The sequence below is a fragment of the Amblyraja radiata genome, chromosome 17 (assembly GCF_010909765.2).
Source record: "Amblyraja radiata isolate CabotCenter1 chromosome 17, sAmbRad1.1.pri, whole genome shotgun sequence".
NCBI lineage: Eukaryota > Metazoa > Chordata > Chondrichthyes > Rajiformes > Rajidae > Amblyraja > Amblyraja radiata.
Window position 1 is genome coordinate 25,962,792 of NC_045972.1, and position 24,295 is coordinate 25,987,086.

The 24,295-nt window shown below is 44.0% G+C and overlaps 1 long non-coding RNA gene across 1 annotated transcript; it reads right to left on the minus strand.

Moving 5' to 3' along the window:
* Nucleotides 1-1,201: 1,201 nt before the first annotated feature.
* Nucleotides 1,202-20,661, minus strand: LOC116982941. Its single transcript, XR_004414566.1, has 3 exons — nucleotides 20,526-20,661; nucleotides 11,519-11,520; nucleotides 1,202-1,212 (listed from the first exon to the last, which is right to left on the minus strand). It is a non-coding gene; the product is annotated as an uncharacterized LOC116982941 (long non-coding RNA).
* Between the last annotated feature and the right edge of the window lie 3,634 nt (nucleotides 20,662-24,295).

The window sequence follows — 24,295 nt, forward strand, 5'->3', positions numbered from 1 at the left end:
GCCAGGGGTACCATGTAATCTCGTGCTGCCTGCTCCATGGTCAGATAGTCGGCGACTAAACCGTCTCCCCCACCTGGTTTGCCAGGTGAGGAGGAGGCTGTGGACCCCCAGCAGGACCAAAAACCAGACCTGTCATAGGGCGGATGAGGTTCTAGCAAGCCAACGTCCATCCACACTTCAGTAGAAGTTGCGATCACTGTCGTACATAGCATTGTAAGGAATGATGATAAAGCACGCAGACCAAAATACTATACTTCCAGTGGCGGAAGTCCACAGGAACTGGGGGACAGAGATGTGTGGTGTATCCATCACGTTTTCCATCGGAAACCAGCACCACTGCGTCGCTAATGTTTTCAACGATGATGGCATCGATATGCAGGGATATGGATTATATGCAGGCAGAAAAAGAGTTGATCTTGGCATCATGTTCGGCACAGACATGGTGGGCTGAAGGAGGAGAACATAGGTTTACTGTGAGGGGGGAAAGATTTAATATGAATCTGTGGGGTAACTTTTTTACACAAAGGTGGTGGGTATATGGAATGAGTTAACGGGGGAGGTAGTTGAGGCAGATTCAATTGCAACGTTTAAGAAACATTTAGACAGGTATATGGATAGGATAGATTTAGAGGTTGGTCGGCGTGGGCAAGTTGGGCTGAAGGGCCTGTTTCTGCACTGTATGATTATGAAGAGTCTGTTCTTGTGCTGTTCTGTTATATATTCAATGTTCTATGTTCTAACGAAAGATAAATAATAACTAAGGAAGGTTCAATGCTTAATAAATTCTGATTGAGGCAGGAACAGTATGAATCTGAATCCTGCCATGCATAAGGCATGGTGGGTAATTAGAATGAGCTGCCAGAGGAGGTAGTTGAGGCCGGTACTATAACAACATTTAAAAGACATTACGAAAAGGTTCATGGACAGAAAAGGTTTAGGTAGGTTGAGGCAGATACTATTGCAACGTTCAAGAAACATTTAGACAGGTGCATGGATAGGATAGGTTTGGAGGGATATGGGCCAAATGCAGACAGTTGGGACTAGTGTGGATGGGGTATCTTGGTCGGAGTGGATGAATTGGGCCAAAGGGCCTGTTTCCGTGCTCCATGACTCCACAAATCTTGAGGGAGTGAATGTAGGTTCTATGTTGCTTCCAGTCAGGATTACATTTTGTTGTTGAAATTCTTGCTTCTGAATCCATGCAACAGGTTCCTGCTCCAGAAACACAAGTCAAAGATCCATGGCAACCATATGGTTGGTACAGAAGGGAGAGAGTGAGGTGGGGAACAATGGAGTTTGTACATTCTCCCCGTGAAGAGCGTAGGTTTTCACCGGGTGCTCCGATTTCCTTCCATACTCCAAAGCGTTTGTAGGCTAATTAGTTTGGTAAACTTGTAAATTGTCGCTCGTGTGTGTAGGGTAGTGTTAGTGTGTGGGGGAATCGCTGATCGGCAGTGGGCCAAAGGGCCTATTTCCACACTGTGTCTTTAAAATGGCATGGTGGCGCAGTGGTAGAGTGGCTGCCTTACAGCGCTTGCAGCACCGGAGACCTGGGTTCAGTCCAGACTATGGGTGCTGTCTATCTGCCTATTTCCACACTGTATCTCTAAATTAAACTAAACTAAACTAAACTGAACCACACTGTTGGAGGACATTTTGAACCAAGGCCCTCTGTTCGTTGAGGTCGATGCTACTGGCTCATGGCATTATTTCAAGGGAGTTTGACCAGCCACTTATCCAATCAATAATTCTGAAATAGATTATCTGGTCATTTATCTTATTGCTGACAGAGTTCAAATTGCCTGTCATGTAACATTACAATAGGGACTCCACAAACTGGGCATGAGAGAAAACATTCCTCTTTACAAAGAGAATGATTATGATCAGGACATCATATTATAACACCAGTTGAAAGGCACTTGGACAGGGATATGTAATTCACAGAACTGTATACAAAAAATAGAATTTCAGAGTCCCTTCTTCAGACTTAGATTTTAGACTCCCCATTTTCTGGAACTTTAGACTTTCCGTTTTATGGGACATTAGGTCAAAAGGTCAAAAGGTCATAAGGTCATATGATATTTTGGGCAGCACAGTGGGGCAGCGGTAGAGATGCTGCCTTACAGCATCGGAGACCTGGGTTCGATTCTGACTACGGGTGATGCCTATACTGAGTTGGTACGTTCTCCCTGTGACCTGCGTGGGGTTTCTCTGGGCGCTCCGGTTTCCTCCCACCACTCCAAAGAATGACAGACTTGTAGGCTAATTGACTTGGTAAAATTGTAAATTGTCCCCAGTGTGTGTCGGGTAGTGCTCGTGTGTGTGGATTGCTTGTCGGTGCGGTCTCGGTGTGCCAAAGAGCCTGTTTCCGCACTCTATCTCTAAACTAAACTAAACTAAACATTGGAACAGAAATAGGCCTATCTGTCCATCGAGTCTGCTCCACCATACTGATATATGGTGGATATATAGGCTGATATAAGTTTCCTTCTCAACCATAATCTCCTGCCTTCTCCCCATAACCTTTGGCGCTCTTACTAATCAAGAACCTATCAATCCCCAGACTTTGGACCTTAGACTTTAGACTTCCCAGTTTCTGGGTCAGAATGACTTAGAAGTTTTAATGAATGAAAAGGTCTATTTAACAAAGTAGTGTTTCAACCGCTCAAGTTCCTTCAAGAGACAATTAAAATCTAATCCTTCATTTATCATACAACACAAATAATTATTTAAAAGTAAAATCTGTTGAAATAGGGTCAGGACCCTTATTGATCACAGCATTAATATTCAGAGTTTAATTGTGATGCAGTGAACATTGCACTGTAATCAATAATACTAACTATTCACCAAACGTTTGGGACTTTGTGTTATCGAGGTCTGCAAATGAAATTTGACTTTATACTCGGTGCGGTACCTACATCACGGAGTGTGAGTGAACCCTGCTCCATCTGCAACTTCCCATCTCCTGGGGCCTGGTAACAATTCAGCAAATACCTCACAGGACAAACTTTGTCACAGATGCGCAGCCCAGACCATCACACAAACCAACCTCCCTTCCTTTGACTCCAATTACACCTCTCGATGCCTCGGCAAGGCCACCAGCATAATCAAGGAACAGTCTCACCCCACCACTCCCACTTCTCCCCTCTCCCATCGGGCAAAAGGTACAGAAGTGTGAAAATGCACACCTCAGGATTCAGGGTTAGTTTCTTCCCAGCTGTTATCGGGCAACTGTACCATCCTACCAACAACTAGAGAGCAGTCCTGAATGACTATTTACCTCATTGGAGAACCTCGGATAATCTTTGATTGGACTTTACTGGAATTAATCTTGCACTAAACGGTATTCATGTTATTCCCTTTATCATGTATTTGAGGGAAAACTCTGGTTTAAAACCTCCACTGCCTTGTGGCCATATCAAGTCATGGAAAAAGCTCCAGAGTAAACCTCAAGAAAATCAGGAGTCGGAGCCCCTAAGGCAGTTCATTGTTGTCTACAACCTCGCTCTGGCAGCTCCACAAAGGCGCTGGTGCCAAACTATAACGGCCCTGCTGTTCCTTTGGATCAATCAGCGACGTGGAGAGGAGGGACGTGCTGCATGGGCAACAGCCTGTCCTCCATATGACATCGCCCAGGCTTGCATCCGACCACACATCACCTGCAAACTAGGATGCATCACCTATGGTCAGTCATGACCGAAGGGGGCCTACTACTACTACTACTACTACAATTTGTGCACTGTGGATGGCTTGATTGTACTCATGTATTGTCTTTCCATTGCCTGGTTAGCACTATACCTCAGAACACGTGACATTACTATTTACTAGAATGTTGCCTGGGTTTCAGCAACTAAGTTACAGAGAAAGGCTGAACAAGTTAGGGCTTTATTCTTTGGAGCGCAGAAGGTTAAGGGGGGACTTGATAGAGGTTTTTAAAATGATGAGAGGGATAGACAGAGTTGACGTGGAAAAGCTGTTCCCACTGAGAGTAGGGAAGATTCAAACAAGGGGACATGACTTGAGAATTAAGGGACTGAAGTTTAGGGGTAACATGAGGGGGAACTTCTTTACTCAGAGAGTGGTAGCTGTGTGGAATGAGCTTCCAGTGAAGGTGGTGGAGGCAGGTTCGTTTTTATCATTTAAAAATAAATTGGATAGTTATATGGATGGGAAAGGAATGGAGGGTTATGGTCTGAGCGCAGGTATATGGGACTAGGGGAGATTATGTGTTCGGCACGGACTAGAAGGGTCGAGATGGCCTGTTTCCGTGCTGTAATTGTTATATGGTTATATGGTTATTAAACTGAACTCAAACTCAATATGGTGGTTTAATTGGCCATACAGTTGGGGATAAAAGGATTAAAGTTTTATGAAAATTAAGATAATCACTAATATGCCCAAAAGCAATGGGAGCTCTCTTTATTCAAAGAGTATTGAAAATTTGCAATTCTCAAAAAACATAAAATGAATAGTATAGATTGATATGTATATCATGGAAGTACAGAAGCCTGAAGTCCCACACCACCTGTACGTCTATGGAGCGTGGAAGTCTTTGGAGCACCGGGGGAAAACACATGCGGTCACACTTCATACTCACCCGTAATTAGGATCAAACCCAAGTCTCTGGCACTGTCAGGCAGCAACTGTACTGCTGTGCCACTGTGAATCCACAAATGTACATTCTACAGCACAGGAACAAGCTCCTATCTGATTGCACATGGCCCATATCCCTCTATTCCCTGCTGGATCATATGCCTGTTTAAATGCTTTCACCAAATTCCCTGGCACTTACTACTTTCCATGTACAAGACTTGCCTTGCAAATTTCCTTGAAACTTTCCCCCTCTCACCTTAAACCTATGTCCTCTAGTATTTGACATTTCCATAGTATATACCCTCTCTCTGCCTCTCATAATGTTATATCCTATCAGGTGTCCACTCAACCTCTGATATATCAAAGAACTCCATGAGATGTTCTCCCTTGTAATAGTAAGAAAAAATTAAGCCAATATCACAGACCGGTGAGTGAAAGTGAATTGCCAGAAGTTAGTGAATTTGATAAGGTTTGGATTTACCAAAATTTTACTCAGGTAGAAAAGTGCCAAATGATCAACCCTGCACTTAATTTTTATATTAATTTTTATATTATCCATTCTGGATAAGAGCTGCTAGAAGAGGTAGTTGAGACAGGTACCATAATAGCATTCAAAAGACACTTGGACAGATGCATGAATAGGAAAGATTTGGAGAGATGCGGGCTAATGTGGAAAAATAGGACTAGCTTGGATGGGGCATATGGTGAAGAACTAAGATGGCGCTGACGACGGCTGCCATGGTGTACTGCTCCTTGGTGTTTTGTCTGTGTTTGTTCATTTGTGTCGTCTATGGAAATCCCACAAAGATTACTTTCATGTGAGAGGAATTCATTAACATCAGACATGCGGTTCCTCCAAACATTGTTCCGGATTTCTCTCACTCGCTGGATTATTTGGATATACTTGTCGGCAGGGCTGTAGTTATGCCCAAGGCCGTGAGATCTAAGAGGACCTGGGAGAAGCACTCTGGAGCACTCGTCCGACTCCGGCAACAAGGATTATGCACACCGCTCCCGAGTATATTCCTTGCAAATCTACATCTTTTCAACAACAAAGTGAAACATAGAAACATAGAAAATAGGTGCAGGAGTAGGCCATTCGGCCCTTCGAGCCTGCACCGCCATTCGATATGATCATGGCTGATCATCCAACTCAGTATCCTGTAACTGCCTTCTCTCCATACCCCCTGATCCCTTTAGCCACAAGGGCCACATCTAACTCCCTCTTAAATATAGCCAATGAACTGGCCTCAGCTACCTTCTGTGGCAGAGAATTCCAGAGATTCGCCACTCTCTGTGGTGAGCAAACTTCAACTCCTGTGCCAAACAAACAAGGACTTCCCTTGATCCGCTGCCCTGTGCTTCACTGAGAGCTGGCTGTGTGAGTCGACCCTAGACAACACACTGCAACTGGATGTCCTTCAACTACACCAAGCAGACCATGAAGTGGAGGCAGCGGGGAAATCAAGAGGAGGTGGAATATGCACCGTCAAATTCCTTGTATGTATACATACTTGGCTAGTAAATTTATTCTGAGAAATTAATTCTGATAGTCATATAGTAATTCAGTGTCGAAACAGGCCCTTCGGCCCAATTTGCCCACACCAACCAACATGCCCCATCTACACTGGTCCCACCTGCCTGCGATTGGCCTATATCCCTTAAACCCATCCTATCCATGTAGCTGTTATTAAACACAAAAAGCTGGAGCAACTCAGCGGGACAGGCAGCTTCTCTCCAGAGATGTTGCATGGCCTGCTGAGTTACTCCAGCTTTTTGTGTCTATCTTCAGTTTAAACCAGCATCTGCAGTTCCTTCCTATACATATATCTGAACATTAAACATTGGTGCACCTTAGATGAATTGGGCCAAAGGGCCTGCTTCCGTGCTGCATAACTCTACAATTCTTTTCACTTATTAGTTCAGCATAACACAGACTCACCTTTCTTATTTTAAAAATAACATATAAATTGGCTGTTTTCCAATGGGCGATAAAACCACAGAAACAAACTTGCACAATTCATGAAGAAGTAGCGCTGATTGATTAATTGGTTGACCAGATCGAATAAAGCACTGACTATTAATGCTGCACGCTAGAACACTCGATAAAATCGGTAACCTTTTTCCAAATGATCCTCTCTGTAAATAATCATTAAAGTTGCAAGTTAGATGAGGAATCAGTTTCTTTGCTAAGCAAGAGAGCTGAGAGTGCTATATTTAAAAACAGGGCAATTTTTAAATTGGTGTTGAATATGCGACCGAGCGAGAAAAGCTCAAGGAGAGTTGAACAGCAGTGGGTGGACTTCTCAACATTAAAGGCTGGGAGGAATCAATGACAGACTGAAGATCAGGTGTGTCACCGTGTTTCAGATTCATTAAAACCTCTAGCTTCATAGACACAAGCTGTGGATGTTCTAGACTTGCCGAGCCATATCTGCTGCTTGTGGTGATAAATGGGGATGACAATGGTCATTAATTGTCCCAAAACATCCCACCCGCCGAACAACCTTAGTAACCTCGGATAATAGGATTGATGTGTAGGCAGGAACTGCAAATGTTGGTTTACACCAAAGATACTGGAGTAACACTACATGCTGGAGTAACTCAGCAGGTCAGGCAGCATCTCTGGAGAAAATGAACAGGTGATGTTTCGGGTCTGGACCCTTTTTTAGAATGTCTATGTCACCTATTCCATTTTTGCCAGCGATGCAGCCTGCCTGCTGAGTTACTCCAGCGTTTTGTGTCGAGCCTTGGATAATAGGATTGATGCGTTTGATTTTCCTTTCCTTCCATCTCAACATCTATTTCTTTTTTTCACTTTCTCTCTTTTTTTCTGTCCTCTCTTCTTATTTTATATTCCCTTTTCTCTACCACGCAGCAGATGGAGATGATGCCTCACAACGCCAATGACCCGTGTTCGATCCTGACTATGGGTGCTGTCTGTGTGGAGCTTGCACATTCTCCCTGTGAACGCGTGGGTTTGTGTTCTCCAGAGATACTGCCTCACTCGCTGAGTTACTCCAGCACACTGTGTTTTTTTTAATATAGTGTTGGCTTATTATAGTTACATGTTCTGGTATATAGTGAAACATTTTCGTTTTGCATACTATACATGAGTACATCAGGCAGTACAAAAGCGAAAATAAACAGAGTTCAGAATTTGGTATTAAAGGTACTGAGAAAGTGATGATAAAAAAAACATGAGCGGCAATGGGGTAGATTAGAGATCAAGAAATTCTTTCTTAGCATATGAGTGGTTTGTTCAAGTGTATGATAACAATGGGGAAGAAACTATCCTTGAAAGTGGTAGCATGTGGTCCTTGTTTATCTTGGCTGTTTTCGCAAGGCACGTGAAGTCGATGGAGGGAAGGAGTCTAATCTGTGTGATGGACTGGGCTACATTCAAAACCAGGAGTGGCACGGTTGAGCAGCAGCATAGTTGCTGTCTTACAGCGCCTGAGGCACGGATTCAATCCTGCCTACGGGTGCTGTCTTTACAGGGTTTGTACGTTCTCCCTGTAAACACATGGATTTTCCCCGTGTGTGCTCCGGTTTCCTTCCACACTCCAAAGAAGTATATGTTTGTAGGTTAATTGGTTTTGGTATATCAAATTGATTGTAAATTGTCCCCAATGTGTAGGATAGTGTTGGTGTACAGGGTGATCGCTGGTCGGCGTGGACTCGGTGGGCTGAAGGGCATGTTTCTGCACTGTATATCTAAGCCAAACTAAACTTTCTGCCAAATTTGATGTAAATTGTGCGCTCAGGCTGTGCTCTAAGAAGAGAGCTATGTCAGTAATTAGGGATTTTCTGTTCAACACTGAATATTTATGAAATAAAATGTACTCGATTTTTTAAAAAGAACAGAACTTTAAAGGTAGCAGTGCTTGAAAATCAGTGAAGTGTAATCTCATTGATACTGAAATATGATGTTATTATTGATCACTCGAACATGTTGGAATGCCTAGATAATTGCACAGTCTAATGAAGTTTATTTATTTGTTATCAGAGCCTGGGTGTCTTGGGCTATTTGTAGATGGTTGTCCCTCTAAACTCTCTCAACATACTTGAAAATAGAACATAGAACATTGCAGGACGGGAGCAAACCCTTTGGCCCACAAGGTGCATACCGAACATGATGCCAAATTAAACTAATCGCCACTGCTTTTCCTGATCCATATCCCTCTATTCCCTCCATATCCATGTCCATATCTAAAAGTCTCTTAAACACCACTATCATCTGCTTCCACCACCACTCCTGGCAGCTCTTCCTGGGCACCTACCACCCTCTGTATAAAATATTTGTCCCGCATATCTCCTTTAAACTTTGCCCCTCTCACCTTAAAGCTGTGCCCCCGTGTTTATGACATTTCTACCCTGGGAAAAAGATTCCGGCTCTCTACCCTACATATGGTTTTCAACATTTTAAAAACATCTATCAAGTCTCCTCTCAGCCTCTGACACTCCTGCGAAAACAGTCCAAGTTTGTCCAACCATGAACAAACAAAGCTTGTCCAACCCTATCCTTGATCACAGAACTTTAGGGTACTATTGAGGGTACAGGAGGTGAGTTTGCAGACCATTCTCAGCTGCCAACTTTCCCCTTCATCTTCCACTGCTGTCACCTTGGCAGAATTTACAGAAGCTTGAAAATGTGCGCCACCCGACTCAGGAACAGCTTATTCTCTGTCAGGCTTCTGAACTGTCCTTCCATAAGTTAGGGTACTGTGTGATTCACCTCTACCCCATTGAGAACATTGGACTTTGTCTCTGGAATTGATACGCTACAATGCTGAGAAGTATATTCTGCTCTCTATCTCTTCCCCTTTGCACTACCTGTTGTACTTGAGTTTGATTGTATTCTTTACAATAGACTCTAGACTTTAGAGATATATTGTAGAGGCAGGCCCTCCAGCCCACTGAGTTCGTGCCAACCAGCAATCACCCCATACACTAGCACTATCCTACACACTAGGGACAATTTACAATTTTAAAGAACCTAATTAACCTACAAACCTGCACATCCACAACCTGCACATCACATGCATAACAAATTCCACCAGCCTGGCTGTGTGGTCATTAAAATACAATACAATACAATACAATCTTTGGAATGTGGGAGGAAACCTGAGCAACCGGTGAAATCCCACGCGGTCACAGGGAGAACGTACAAACTCCGTACAAACAGCACCCGTAGTCAGGATTAATCTCTAGTGCTGTAAGGCAGCAGCTCTACTGCTCTACCACTGTGCCTCTGTTTGGAATGCACGCAAAGCAAAGCTTTTCACTGTACCTTGGTACACGTGACAATAATAAACTTATTAGCATGAGGAGTTGAGAATGCGGAGCAAAGATTAGTATGAGTATGGTGCTCCGGGAGTAGAGTGCTCTATGCTTGCATGTTTGAATGTTCATCCACTATTTCTGAACAGGGTTGGACTTCCTTAGAAACAATGAAGTGCAGGTGCTGGTTTACTAAGGAAAGACACAAAATCCTGGGGTAACACGGTGGCACAGCAGTAGAGTTACTGCCATACAGTGCCAGAAACCCGGGTTCGATCGTGACAATGGGTGGTGCCTGTGTGGTGTTGGCACATTCTCCCTGTGACCGCGTGGGTCTGCTCCAGGTGCCCCGTTTTCCTCACAGATCCCAAATATGTGCGGAGTTTGTGAATTCTCCCTATGACCTGCGTGGGTTTCCTTTGGGTGCTCCGGTTTCTGCCCAGGTCCCAAACATGTGTGGCTTTGGAGGTTATGTATATCATCTCTAATTTGTAGGACAGAACTAGTGTATGGGTGATCATTGATTGATGGGCAAAGGGCCTGTTTCCACGCTGTATTTCTGAACTAATCTAAACTAAACTCAGCAGGGCAGGCAGCATCCCTGGAAAATGTGGATAGGTGCTTTTGTGTCCATCTGTGTCTTCCTCAAGACCACAAGACTCACCCAACAAGAAGGCATGACTGAGTAATGAACACAGCTGAAAACGATTAGCAAAAAGCTCTCTGCGTTTGGAGACGGATATCGTAGAATTCTCCTCATGTTTAATTCAACAAAGTGGAAAATACTCATTGAGCTAATGAGGGTCAGGTTTGGTGGAAATCCTCTCGAGTCTTGCCCTGGTCATTCTTCCGAGCCACAGGAGTCCTTCATCAGCAGATTGCTGATTAATAACTTCAGCACTTCCAGCTCTCAGCACTCAATTAACTCCACACCACGGGTACCAATCTGTGTGATGGAAGGACCAAACATGGGTGAGGAAGCTCGAGGTGGACAAACCTTTAGACTTTAGAGATACAGTTGGAAACAGGCCCTTCAGTCCACCAGGTCCGCGCTGACCAACATGCCCCATTTACATTTGTCACACCTGCCTGCCCACCCCATATGCTAGCAGTATCCTAAACACCAGGGACAATTTACAATTTTTTAATCAAAACCAATTAACCTACAAACATGTACATCTTTGGGATGTTGGAGTTAACCAGAACACCTGGAGAAAACCCATGCAGTCACAGAGAGAACATAGGAACTCCAAGCACCCGTAGTCAGGATCGAACCCATGTCTCTGGCTCTGCAAGGCATAATCTCTACCACTGCGCCTCTGTGCCACCCTTTATCCACAAGATTTCTCACTATCCACTTTTATGTCAGTCTCCAAGTTTTCTTTCAATTAAAATAGGTCTACCTCCATCTCTTAAATTAAAATAGAGAACTTCATTACAGGAACACTTTTCAAAGGGGGAAATTCCTATCAGAATTTCCTTTGAACAGAGTATTATGCATTGACTGAAATCTAGTGCTCAGTGTTTTTCACAATTGAACCACACGCTAGGAGGCTGTGACATTAACTACCCCATCGTTGAAAAAACACAGCAATGTAAAACTGGACACAGAGTACTGGAGTAACTCAGCGGGTCAGGCAACGTCTCTGGAGAATGGCAGAAAATGCTGGTGTAACTCAGTGGGACAGGCAGCATCACTAGAGAGAATGAATGGGTGATGTTTCAGGTCGAGACCCTTCTTCAGACAGAGCGTCTCTGGAGAACGTGGATTGGCGGTGTTTCGATCGAGTCCCTTCTTCAGACCCTACCTGAAATGTCACCTATCCATATTCACCAGAGATGCTGCCTGCCGGCCCCGCTGAGTTACTCCAGCACTTTGTGTCATTTTTGGTAAACTAACATTTGCAATTTCTTGTTTCCACAATATAAGACTGGGCCCTTGGGCACTATTAGGGAAGTACCACATTGAATAGAATGACCTTCAGTTTTTTTCTAGTGGGGGATACTTTGGCTAAAATGAATGCAGCTAAAGTAGGAAAGCATAAACTAGCTGGAAAGAATGCAGAAACGATTTGCAGGGATGTCGCCAGGACCTGAGGGTGCTAAGCTAAAGGGAAAGGTTGCGCAGGTTAGGACTACTCCTTGGAGCGCTGGAGATGGTAGCTTACAACCCAATGATATGAACACTGAATTCTCCCCTATAATCAGTCTGAAGAAGGGTCCAGACCAGAAATGTCATCTATCCATATTCTCCAGAGATGTGGCATGACCTGGTGAGTTACTCCAGCACTTTGTGGGGTTTTTTTGATTGGCTTCAGATATGTTAGAGGTTAAAGGTATGGTGTTATAATAGGTTTTTCTATGATATTGACCTGCTTATACTGCAGAATAGTTTCCACTGCATGAGCTTCTGCAGGGATTGCTTTATTTATTGACTTTCTATGACGATCAAAGCCATAAAGTGGGAATAATCATGTGATGGTGAATTCAAACACCATCATGATTAATGGGAGATTTAATTGAAGTCATTTTATATTAACAGGGAATAAAGATAACTTCCTGGTATCAGAAATTATATCTATAAAGCGATAGGGATGATGACAAGTGGCAGAGTCATTAGACCTGCTGCCTCACAGCACTGGAGATCTGGTTTGGATTCTGACCTCAGGTTCTTTGAGCATGCAGTTTAGGTGTTTTCCCTGCGACCACATGGTTTTCCTTGGTGAAAATCACTCCAGTTTCCTCCCACATCCCAAAGATGGGCCTGTCCTATGGAGCTCCCTTTGGCCGCATGGGTTTCCACCAGGTACTCCGGTTTCGTCCCACATTCCAAAGACGTGCATGTTTGATGGTTAATTGGCCCTCTGTAAATTGCCCTTAGTGTGCAGGGAGTGGATGTGAAAGTGGGATAACATAGCATGTGAACGGGTGATTGAACGGGTGAATGAGCGTAGACTCAGAGGGCTGAAGGGCCTCTTTCCATGCTGTATCCCTAAACTAAAACTAAACATGCAGGTCGGTAGGTTAACCACCCACTGTAAAGTAGATAGAGTGGTAAAGAAGGCATGTGGTATCCTTGCCTTCATTGGTTAGGGCATTGAGTATAAGAGTTAGGAAGTCATGATGCAGTTATATAAGTTATGGAGGCCCTGGGGGGTTTTTTTGCACAGTGTTGAGCGCCTGGAGCAAGCTGCCAGGGTTAACGGTGGAGGCAGATATGATAGTGGCATTTAAGAGGCTTTTAGATAGGCACATGGATAAGCAGGGAATGGAGGGATGTGGGATAGATAGATAGATAGATAGATAGATAGATAGATAGATAGATAGATAGATAGATAGATAGATAGATAGATAGATAGATAGATAGATAGATAGATAGATAGATAGATAGATAGATAGATTAGATACTTTATTAATCCCCTTTTACAGGGAAATTCAGATGTTCAGTAGCCAACAGTCAGAACGTAAAACAGACAAAATTTAACAATAAACATAAAAACATTGCCCCACAATGGTTCCCACTGTGAGGGAAGGCAGCAAAGTCCAGTCCTATTCCCTGTTCACCCATGGTCGGGCCTATTGAGGCCTCCGCAGTCGCTGCTACGGCAACCCGATGCTTCAGGCCCTCTCGCCGATGATGGAACTCCGGCGTCGGCAGAACACTCTCAGCGATCTCGGAGAGAGATCCCAGGCTCCACGTTGTTTAAAGTTCAGCACTGCCCTGCAGCTGGACACTCCACAGACCGCAGTTCCGCGATGTTGGAGTCGGCGGCCCACCGCACGGCGACCCGGGTAAGGCATCGCCTGCTCCGCGATGGTGCTTCAGCGCTGTGCCGCCACCGAAGCTGAAGTCCTGGCCGGTCCCAGCAGGAAACGCCGCACCAGTCCCATTGGTAGGCCACTATTGGTTGGGGTGGAGTCCAGCAAGTGCAGCCTGGAATCGATTGATACCTAAAATTTGTCAACCAGGGTTAATCCATTTAAAATTGCCTGGGGATTAACACTAAGGTTTCCTGACCTGTTTTGCTCAGGTCCCTGTCTGCAGTGGCAGGTTGAGCCACCAGTGGGAGCAGAATCCACCACTTCCCATTTAGGACACTGTACGACTGTCACATTGAGGAGTGTAAAACACTGAGTGACGGACACACACACACACAAAATGCAGGAGTAAATCATCGGGTCAGGCATCTTCTCTGGAGAAAAGAAATAGGTGACATTTTGGGGCCCTTCATCAGGCCATTCTTTTTCTACAGAGATGCTGCCTGACCCGCTGAGTTACTCCAGCATTTTGTGTCTATCTTTGATGTGTTGACAGGTCAATTACTGATTCATTCCCATTGCTCAATTTACCACTTTCTAAACTGGCAGCTAGAAAAGCACTAGTGTATGGGGATCACTGGTCAGCACGGACCCGGTGGGCCGAAGGGCCTGTTTCCAGGCTGTATCCCTAAATTAAACTAAACTAATCTGCTGCAGTGTCGCGAATTTCAGCATGTCAGCAGGTCCCAAAGCAACTTGACAGATACCGAAGAATGTCTGATGGTCGTCGTGCTGGGCTGATGTGTGGCAGGCTGAATTTGTGTCGCACAAGTGCCAGATAATGACCAACTTGAACAGCAGGATAGTTATTCGGTGTAAGTTATCAGGATAGTTATCTTTGGTGTAAACCAGCATCTGCAATTCCTTCTTACAGACACACACACATGTGTGTGCTACACATGCAAAAATACATGCACAGACATAACACAGACGCACTCACACAGAGGTGCAAACATGTACAAATACATACACCAGTGGCTCACAATCATAGCCAAAAAATGATCAATCGTATACAGCCCATATTTTAAGATAGAATTATCCATTCATTTATCAGGCTATCAAAATGATTTGAGTTTTCAAAACAAAACAAATAATTGAAAGCAAAACAAAGCATGAAATAAAGAATGTTGGACCTCCTCACAGCCCGGTTTCAAACTGTAGCTGCCCACTCTAGGGCCGCTGGAGGTTGGTAACCAGCAACACATGCACGCACATGCACATGTACATACACACACACACGCACACACACGCACACACACACACGCGCACACGCACACACACATGCACACAGACACACACACACAGGCACACACACAGAGGCACACACACACAGACACACACACACATGTACATACACACAAACACACAGGCACACACGCGCACACAGACACACACACAGACAGACACACACACAGACACACACACACACACACACACACACACACACACACACACACACACACACATGTACATACACACGAACACATTGGCACACAAACACACACACGCACATGTGCATACACACAAACACATAGGCATACACACAAACACATAGGCACACACACACACATACATACACAAACACACACACACACACACACACACACACACACACACACACACACACACACACACACACACACACACACACGCAAACACTTAGGCACACACACACAAATGCATATACACACAAATGCACACATACACATACATGCATGCACAGGCACACATACATACACACATGTACACACAGGCGCACACACACACATAAACATAAACACACGCATACAGACACACACACAAACAAATACACACAAACGCAACCACATACACGCCAATATGATGGAACAGGCAGTGACACACATACACCCACACAAACTGGGAAAGAAAGGCAGAGATACACACAGAATCAGGCAGCAACAAGCACACAAGTGCACAAACACATGCAGAGCCTGATTACTGTTGTCTGTGACACACCATAGAAACGCCTCACAGGGTAACAACTCTACTGCCAGGACAATTGTCTTCACGGTGTCAACAATAGAAACTGGCATTGTTCAAGAAAGACTAACGCATTAAACTTTACAAATTTGGCAGAAATTGTAGCTGGGGTTGAAAAGAAAGGCAATTGAATTTTAAGCAGAATTCAATCTCCACCATGTCAGCTTCCATTGAGGAATATTAGTGATGAGCACATGTTGTTTCAAGTGCTACGCGCCTTGGAAGCAAATAACCTTCAAGATTAATTGTATAATGAGTTGTGCACTGGAGAAGCAATTCATACTAAGGTGGGCACCATTGATGCATAAGATAACAGCCTGTAGAATTGATGCAATAGGAATAAGTGAGGAGAATTATTCTCATTGTCCAGGAAAGATAATTCAGAATCGTTGAATTCTGGTGAGACCTGTTTTGCAGAAGTTAATCATCCATGTTATAACTCATCTTGAGTTCAATGCAATGAGGTTGAGGTATGAATATTGGGGGAGGGGGAATTGTGTATGAATATTTTTGGATTAAGATGGTATTTATCATTACAAAGAAATCTTAAGAAGGAGGAATCTGGAACCAGGGGACATAGTTTTAAGGAATCAAGAACCAGAGGACATTGGTTTAAACAATCGAGAACAAAATGACATAGGTTTAAGGAATTGAGAACCAGAGTACATAGGTTTAAGGAATCAAGAACCAGAATACATAGGTTTAAGGTGAGGGGGGAAAGATTTAAAGCTACATGAGGGGTAACCTTTTCTCCAAGAATATGAACAACACAATCTAAAAGACATGTCACACAAGTTATTTATTCTGCAGCCAAGTCCAGCAGTGAGACTTGCAAGTCTGCTCAATAATAACAACCCTTCAGAGAGAGAAGGAAAGAGGGCTCTGTAGTTTTGTGGATGAGCCTGTTGGCATGTTTGATTTGGCAACACTCTGAACGCACCAGGGGAAACCTACAGTTCTCCTTTGCAAACCTTTATATCTGGAAACCTACCAATTTGTAGAAGACGTGGTAGGAATTTTGAGATCCTTTTGCTATCTATAAAAGGCCACAGGGAAACAGGTAATTAATGTGTGGAGGTGCAAGTGGGCAGTACAGTAGAATAGCAGGGAGTGCGGTTGAATCTTGACCTCCAGTGCTATCTGTGTGGATTTGCATGTACTCCTCCAACTACTAAGATTTCATCCCACAGATGTTTAGTTTAGTTTAGAGATACAGCATGGAAACAGGCCCTTTGGCCCACCAAGTCCACACTAACCAGCATTCATCCCATATATTAACACTATTCTACACACTAGGTATAGTTTACAATTAGTTACCGAGCCAATTAATCTACAAACCTGTATGTCTTTGGCATACTGGAGAAAATCGGATCACCCGGAGAAAACTCACGTGGTCACGGGGAGAACGTACAAAATGATGGTTCGTCGGCACAGATTTGATGGGCCAGCATCATTCTGATAAGCCTTTGCTGCATCCTCTCCAAAGCATTCACATCTTTCTTGGAATGGGGCGACCAGAACTGCACGCTATACTCCAAATGGGGCCAAACCAAAACTTTGTACAACAGCTTCATATCTTCCTGACTATCATATTCAATGCCCTAACAAAGGGGTACAAAGGAGCAGGGGGGCCTTGGTTTGCCTTAATTTAAAAAAAACGTTGAGAAAGGCTGCTCTAGCATCACAGTGAGCATGACAGCAGTTTCAAGCAATATTGTCGGCCTTCTGTACATCATTTGTATTAATTACTTAATCCTCTCTGCTTACGGCGTTGAAAGCCGCAGTGATTGCAGTGAATTGGAGGATTAATTAAAAGTCTTTTAACGATGTTAACCTGGTAAGTATGTGCTACGTGTCTCTGTACTACTGCGCAAAATGACATTGTCAAAGTACCAGTGAGATAAAACTAAGCAAGAATTCACAGGGAACAGTGGGTGGCACAATGCATATCAGTAGAGTTGCTGCCTTACAGTCCCAGAGACCCGGGTTCAATCCTGACTGCGGGTGCTGTCTGCATGGACTTTGCGCCTTCTCCCTGTGACTGCGCGTGTTTTCACCGCATGCTGCGGTTTCCTCCCACTCTCTAAAGATGTGCAGGTTTGTAGGTTTGTTGGGGCAGGTGAGAAGGGTGGGATAGTGGGAGAAATGGGTGTGGACCAGGGTTAATAACTAGTCTGGTCCCCACCCAAAGCATCACCTATCCATTTACTCCAGTGATGCTAGAAACAGGGAACTGCAGATGCTGGTTTATACCAAAAATGGACACACAGTGCTGGAGTAACCCAAAGGGTCAGGCAGCATCTCTGAAGAATGTGGATAGGCAATGTTTCGGGTCAGGACCCTTCTTCAGACCCATCCTAAAACTTCACCTATCCATAATCTGGGTTGCATCCATAATTCTCTAATTCAGGTGTTCCCAACATTTTTCATCCTGTTTACCCCTGGCAACTTTAAAGGCACATAACAATGTTATGTCAGATATTTATGAACAACTAATGATGAACAGATAGAGGTATACCAGAACCAAACACAGTCAGTCAGCCAAAAAATATATTAACAGATCCAGAATCAACAAATATCTCTGGGTAGGTGAAATTTACCCAGGTTGGAGACTCTTACTCTAATTTTAATTTAGTTTAGTTTAATTTAGTTTAGTTTAGAGACACAATGTGGGGAACAGGCCATTTGGCCCACCTCCGTGCCAACCAGTAATCACCCATACACTAGTTCTATCCTACTCACAAGGGACAATTTACAGAAGCCAATTAACCTACAAACCCACACGTCCTTAGAATGTGGGAGGAAACCGGAGCACCCAGAGAAAACCCAGGCAGTTACAGGGGGAACACACAATCTATCTACAGACAGCACCCGTAGTCAAGATCATACCTGGGTCTCTGGGTCTCTACTGCTGCAAAACTGTGCGGCCCCTCAGTTCAGATTCTGATGATCAAAGGAGAAGAGAGAGAGATATGACATGATTGCTCCTGATTCAAAACTTCAGTGAGAATCGCATGGAAGAAAATGAAAGACATAAATTAATTTTGAACACACCTTTCAATCTCAGTATATGCCAGAGAGTTTTGCAGGCAATAATGCCACTTTTGAAGAGCAATCAATTGAGGAAATAAATGCTTAAGCTACAGAGCCTTTGCATTCTTTGAGTGGCTGAGATGTCGGTAATGAGCAGATCCGTACCAGATACCACCTGAGAATTATATCCTTATGCTGTGTTCTAATTAGGGCTCAGTCCATTGCACAAAGCCACCTCATTGGCGACTGGAATCTAATACAGTACCACTGAGAGTTCGTACAGTAAGTCGATGGTTCTAATGGAGTTTAATTCAAAAGGATGTAATTAGCAAGTGTTGATTGGTATAATTATAGAAAGAGCTGTTGAACATCTGTACATATGGCAAGATCTAAAAATAAATAATAAAATTTGCCGTGCAGAAAAAAACATCCTGCTGATCTATTATATACTGAGCATGTTGAGTGTCATCTTCAGAGTGTGAGATGTAAAGCATTATCATTGCACATCCGAATATTGTTGTATGTTGTTGCTTCACTTGGTGGGAAAGGTCGTGTTCAGCACTGGCCAACCATTCTTGTGACAAGATGTGGTGCCTCAGATAATAGGTGGCACGGTGGCATAGCGGTAGAGTTGCAGCCTTATAGCGCCTGAGACCCAGGTTCTATCCTGACCTTGGGTGTTGTCTGTACAGAGATTGTACATTCTGCCTGTTACCACGTGGGTTTCCTCCGGATGCTCAGGTTTCCTCCCACACTCCAAAGATGTGCAGGTTTGCAGGTTAATTGACTTCTGTAAATTGTCCCTCATGTGTAGGCATAGAACTAGTGGACAGGTGATCGCAGGTCGGAATGGACTCAGTGGTTCGAAGGGCCTGTTTCCACACTGTTTCTCTAAATAAAACTAAACTAAATTGCAGTAAGTTAAGTTCTAATTTAGAGATCAACAGGTTAGTTTTAGGTTTAGTTTAGCAGCGTGGAAACAAACACTTCGGCTCATCAAGTCCACGCTAACCAACGATCATCCATATACTATTTCTAATCTACACGCCAGGAACAAATTATAGAGGCCAAGAGTGGTAAGGGTGTTATGTGTCAAGATAGGTGCGAACACTACCAAGTGTGACACCACAAAAGTGATAAAGAGTTTTTACTTGTTTTTTGTTTTGTTTAGATTTCAGAGATAAAGCGTGTAACCAGGCCCTTTGGCTCACTGAGTCCGTGCTGACCAGCGATCACCCTGTACGTTAGCTCTATCCTACATACCAGGGACAATGTACAATTTTTACTAATGCCAATTAATCTACAAACCCATGTGTCTTTGGAATGTGGGAGGAAACTGCAGCACCCGGAGAAAACCCACACCGTCACAGGGAGAAAGTGCAAACTCCAGAGAGACAGCTTCCAAGGTCAGGATCGAACTTGGGTCTCTGGAGCCATGTGGTAGCATCTACATTAATTCAATTTCCATATTCTTCAACGCCTTACTTATTGAAGTGTCGATTCTTCTCTCAGGTAAAATAAGCACGATCTCCCTGGCATCCACGTCAATCTTTATCAATGCAGGTCCACTGCCGATTTTCCAGCAACTGATTGTCCGCACCTCCTTTAATCCGGACAAAATCACTTGAACAGCGGACAAAGTCCCCCCGAGAATGTGGTGCCTCGTCAGGGTGAGACGGTCGAGAAGGCACTTCTCAGGCTGATCATCGGTCATTGGGACTTCTGCAGCCAATCAGCGGGTCGAATTCGCTCCCTCCTTCCCAGCTGGAGCCGGCAGATCCGCTCCCATAGCTGACTCCCATAGCTGACTTTGCGGGCCAGTATCTCGGCTCCTCGACGGACCGTTCCAGTATTGTTGGACTCCTCTCGGAGGCCGTGACTTCTGTTGGCCCGGCAAAATGGATGAAACCAGAAATGGAACCAAGGGTACCAGAAAATTGGTGGTCGGCCTGCACTTATTCTTTACCAAGACAGATTCCTTCACCTTATCACATGGTTGCTAGACTCTATGGCAAAATCCAAAAAACGAAAGCCTGAAAGTAAATGTATCTTGCAGCTGACACAAATTGAAGAAGACAAGGTCACAGAAGGTCACACAGACTGAGTGAATGATAGCAATTCCTGCCAATAAGATACTTGTAGGTGCCAGTAAAAATGCAAGGGTTTTATCTTTAATTCTTAATAGATCTCATTTTCACAACTCTACCGACAGCAGATTGAACAGGATATAAATGTTTGTGAGGAGCTTGAAATGTCAAGCAGCACTTTAGGAGTAATACCTTGATGACAAAAGCTACTCGAATAATTTACAGATTTAAGTAACAAATTGGAGGGATATTCCGATGTAGTCAGAGGAAGCAGGGTGGTAGAAACAAGGAATTGCACATGCTGGTTTATGACAAAGATAGACACAAAGTGCTGGAGTAACTCAGCGGGTCAGGCAGCATCTCTGGAGAAAAAGGATCAGTGACATTTCAGGTAAGGACCTTTCGTCAGACTTTAATTTTAACAGAGAAGATAGACAGGTCTGAAGAAAGGGACTCGACCCGAAACGTCACCCATTCCTTCTATCCATGCTGCACACCAATTCTATCACCCAAGGCTAGACACAAAATGCTGGAGTAACTCAGCAAGTCAGGCAGCATCTCTGGCAAAAAGGAATAGGTAACATGGACAGTCTGAAGAAGGGCCCCGACCCAAAACGTCACCTATTCCTTTTCTTCAGTGATGCTGCCTGACCCGTTGAGTTACTGCAACATTTCATGTAGACCAGCGTCTGCAGTTGCTTCCTACACATTTAATTTTAATAGGACTGATTTCCCGAATCATTCATTGAATACGGCAAGTGACAAGGCCGGCAATTATTGGCGATTCTCGCTGTCCTTGTTCAACCATTTGGCTCCAGGCTCTCCCTTCCAGTGTTGACTTTGTGGAGTTTGCATGTTCTCACTATAGCTATATTGGTAATAGAGTCTGGGGTAGTTAATGGGAATGCGGGGAGCGTAGATTGTGGGTAAAATTAATGCGAGGCTTGCATTGCCTTGAGAGCTAGCATAGACTCATTGGACTGAATGGTCCACTTGCTATGTTGGAAGTTAATGCAGAACTTTCAAAGGGCAATTAACAGACAGGGGCAATGACAATTCTAGGACAAAAGCCTGAATGGTTCCAATGACTGATTTACCTTCACATTAGTCATCCAGCTTTCTCTTTGGTTCACGGTTAACACAACAATATATTTAACAAATGAAATTTAAATTCTGAAGCTGTCATGATGGCATTGAATCTTGTGTCCTTGAATGATAAATGAAGTCTTTACTTTAGACTTCAGAGATTTAATGCAGAAACAGGCCTTTTAGCCCAAAGAGTCTGCGCCGATCAGCGATCACCCCATACACTACCATTATCCTACACACCAGGAACAATTTACAATTTTGCCGAAGGCAATTAACCTGTAAATCTGCAGGTCTTTGGAGTGTTGGAGGAAACCACAGCACCCAGCACTCACGCCGTCACAGGGAGAAGGTACAAACTCTGTACAGACAGCACCCATAGTCAGGACCAAATCCAGGTCTCTGGCGCTGCACGGCAGCAACTCTACCGCTGCACCACTGCCGTCCCAAATGCTAGTCCTTTGGATACTAGTTCAGTGACATAAACATAAAAACACCATGATCCAACCCTTTCCCAACTCACCTTTTTTCTCTTGGTCAAAAGATACAACACTCCTTCAAATTGCCTTACAATGGAAGGGACCCACTGTTTATTTTGTTGTCGTAGTTTGATATCCCTGCCCCGATTAACTCTCAGCCTCTGCACAGCTGTGACAAATGTCCAGAGACACAAGCCACTGCAGATTCTGGAATCTTGAGCAAAACACAGTACTGGAGGAGCTCAGCGGCTCAGGTAAAAATATGTGGAGGGATTGAACAGATGATGTTTTAGCAACTGAAGAAGGGTTCCGACCTAAAATGTCATCTGTCTATTCCTTCCACAGGTGCTGCCTGACCCGCTGAGTTCCTATGGGACTTAGTGTTCTGACAAATGCCTCCTCACTAATAGCACCCCCAGATACAGTGTGGAAGCAGGCCTTTCGGCCCACCGAATCTGCGCCGACAAGCAATCGCCCCGTACAGCACTATCCTACACACTCAGGACAATTTACAATTTACAGAAGCCAATTAACCTACAAACCTCTATGTCTTTGGAGTATGAGAGGAAACTGGAGTACCTAGAGAAAATCCACAAAGTCACAGGGATAATGTACAGACACCACCCATAGTCAGCATCGAACCCGGGTGTCTGGCATTGTAAGGCAGCAACTCTACCGCTGTGTCACTGTGCCTTATCTTGACTCACTCCCAATTATGGGAGAGATGATTATCTAACTCCCTTTTGTCTCCTTTTCACCTCCACCCTTTGTCACGTACTCCACCCATCTACAAATCAACCCCCTTCCCTCACCTGTATCCACCTATCACTTGCCAGGATTTGCCCCCACCCCCACCTGACTCCAATCCGTCTGAAAAATGGTCCCGACCTGAAATGTCATCTGTCCATTCCCTCAACAGATACTGCCTGACCTGCTGAGTTCCTTCAGCATGTTATTCTTTTGTTCAAGGTTCCAGCATATGCAGTCTCTTCTGCCTTCCAGAAATTGTTGTCTTTGTTAGAATTATGCTCTCTGATTATCATTTCCTCTCCAAATTTTAACCAAGGTTAAATTAATTAGCAAAACATTGACCGTGCAAAGCTGAAAGAAATCAGATGTCATGAGAAAGTGTACCGGATGACTGGTAGACTTTGCCCAATTAATTATAATCGATTTTACGAACCGGTTTCTTAAAGAAAACACAATACAAGTGTTTGTTCTGGTGTTCAGGGATAAAAACAAAGCTGAAGAATCAATGTGGCCACGTTCTGTTTGCTTAAGTAGTGATTTTAAACTGTATCTGTAATCTGGAGTCAAAGGTGTAAGGTGCTTCTTCAGGGTTCACGAGAAATGCTGTTACTCAGGGAACTGTGAGAAGGAGGAATGTGCATTTATTAGAAGTGAGATGCAACAAACTGCAGATCATAAGATCAAAAGTGATAGGAGTAGAGTTAGGCCATTCGGCCCATCAAGTCTACTCCGCCATTCAATCATGGCTGATCTATCTCTCCCTCCTCACCCCATTCTCCTGCCTTCTCCCCATAACCTCAGACAGCTGCACTAATCAAGAATCTATCTATCTCTGCCTTAAATATATTCACTGCCTTTACCTCTACAGCCTTCTGTGGCAAAACATTCCAGATGCTGGAATCTTGAGCAAAACACAAATTGCAGGAAAGGACACAAAATGCTGGAGTAACTCAGCGGGCAGACAGCATCTCTGGAGAATATGGATAGGTGATGTTTCGTGCTTAGACCATTCTTTGGTGGTGGATACCTGGAAACCAGGAAACCTGGCACAGACATTACATCCGAAGAGTCTGTACCTGTGCGGTACCTTTCTGCTTAGTGAAGAGTTGCTTGATTTAGAGTCATAGTCAAGCATCATGGAAACAGGCCCTTTGCCCCAACTCA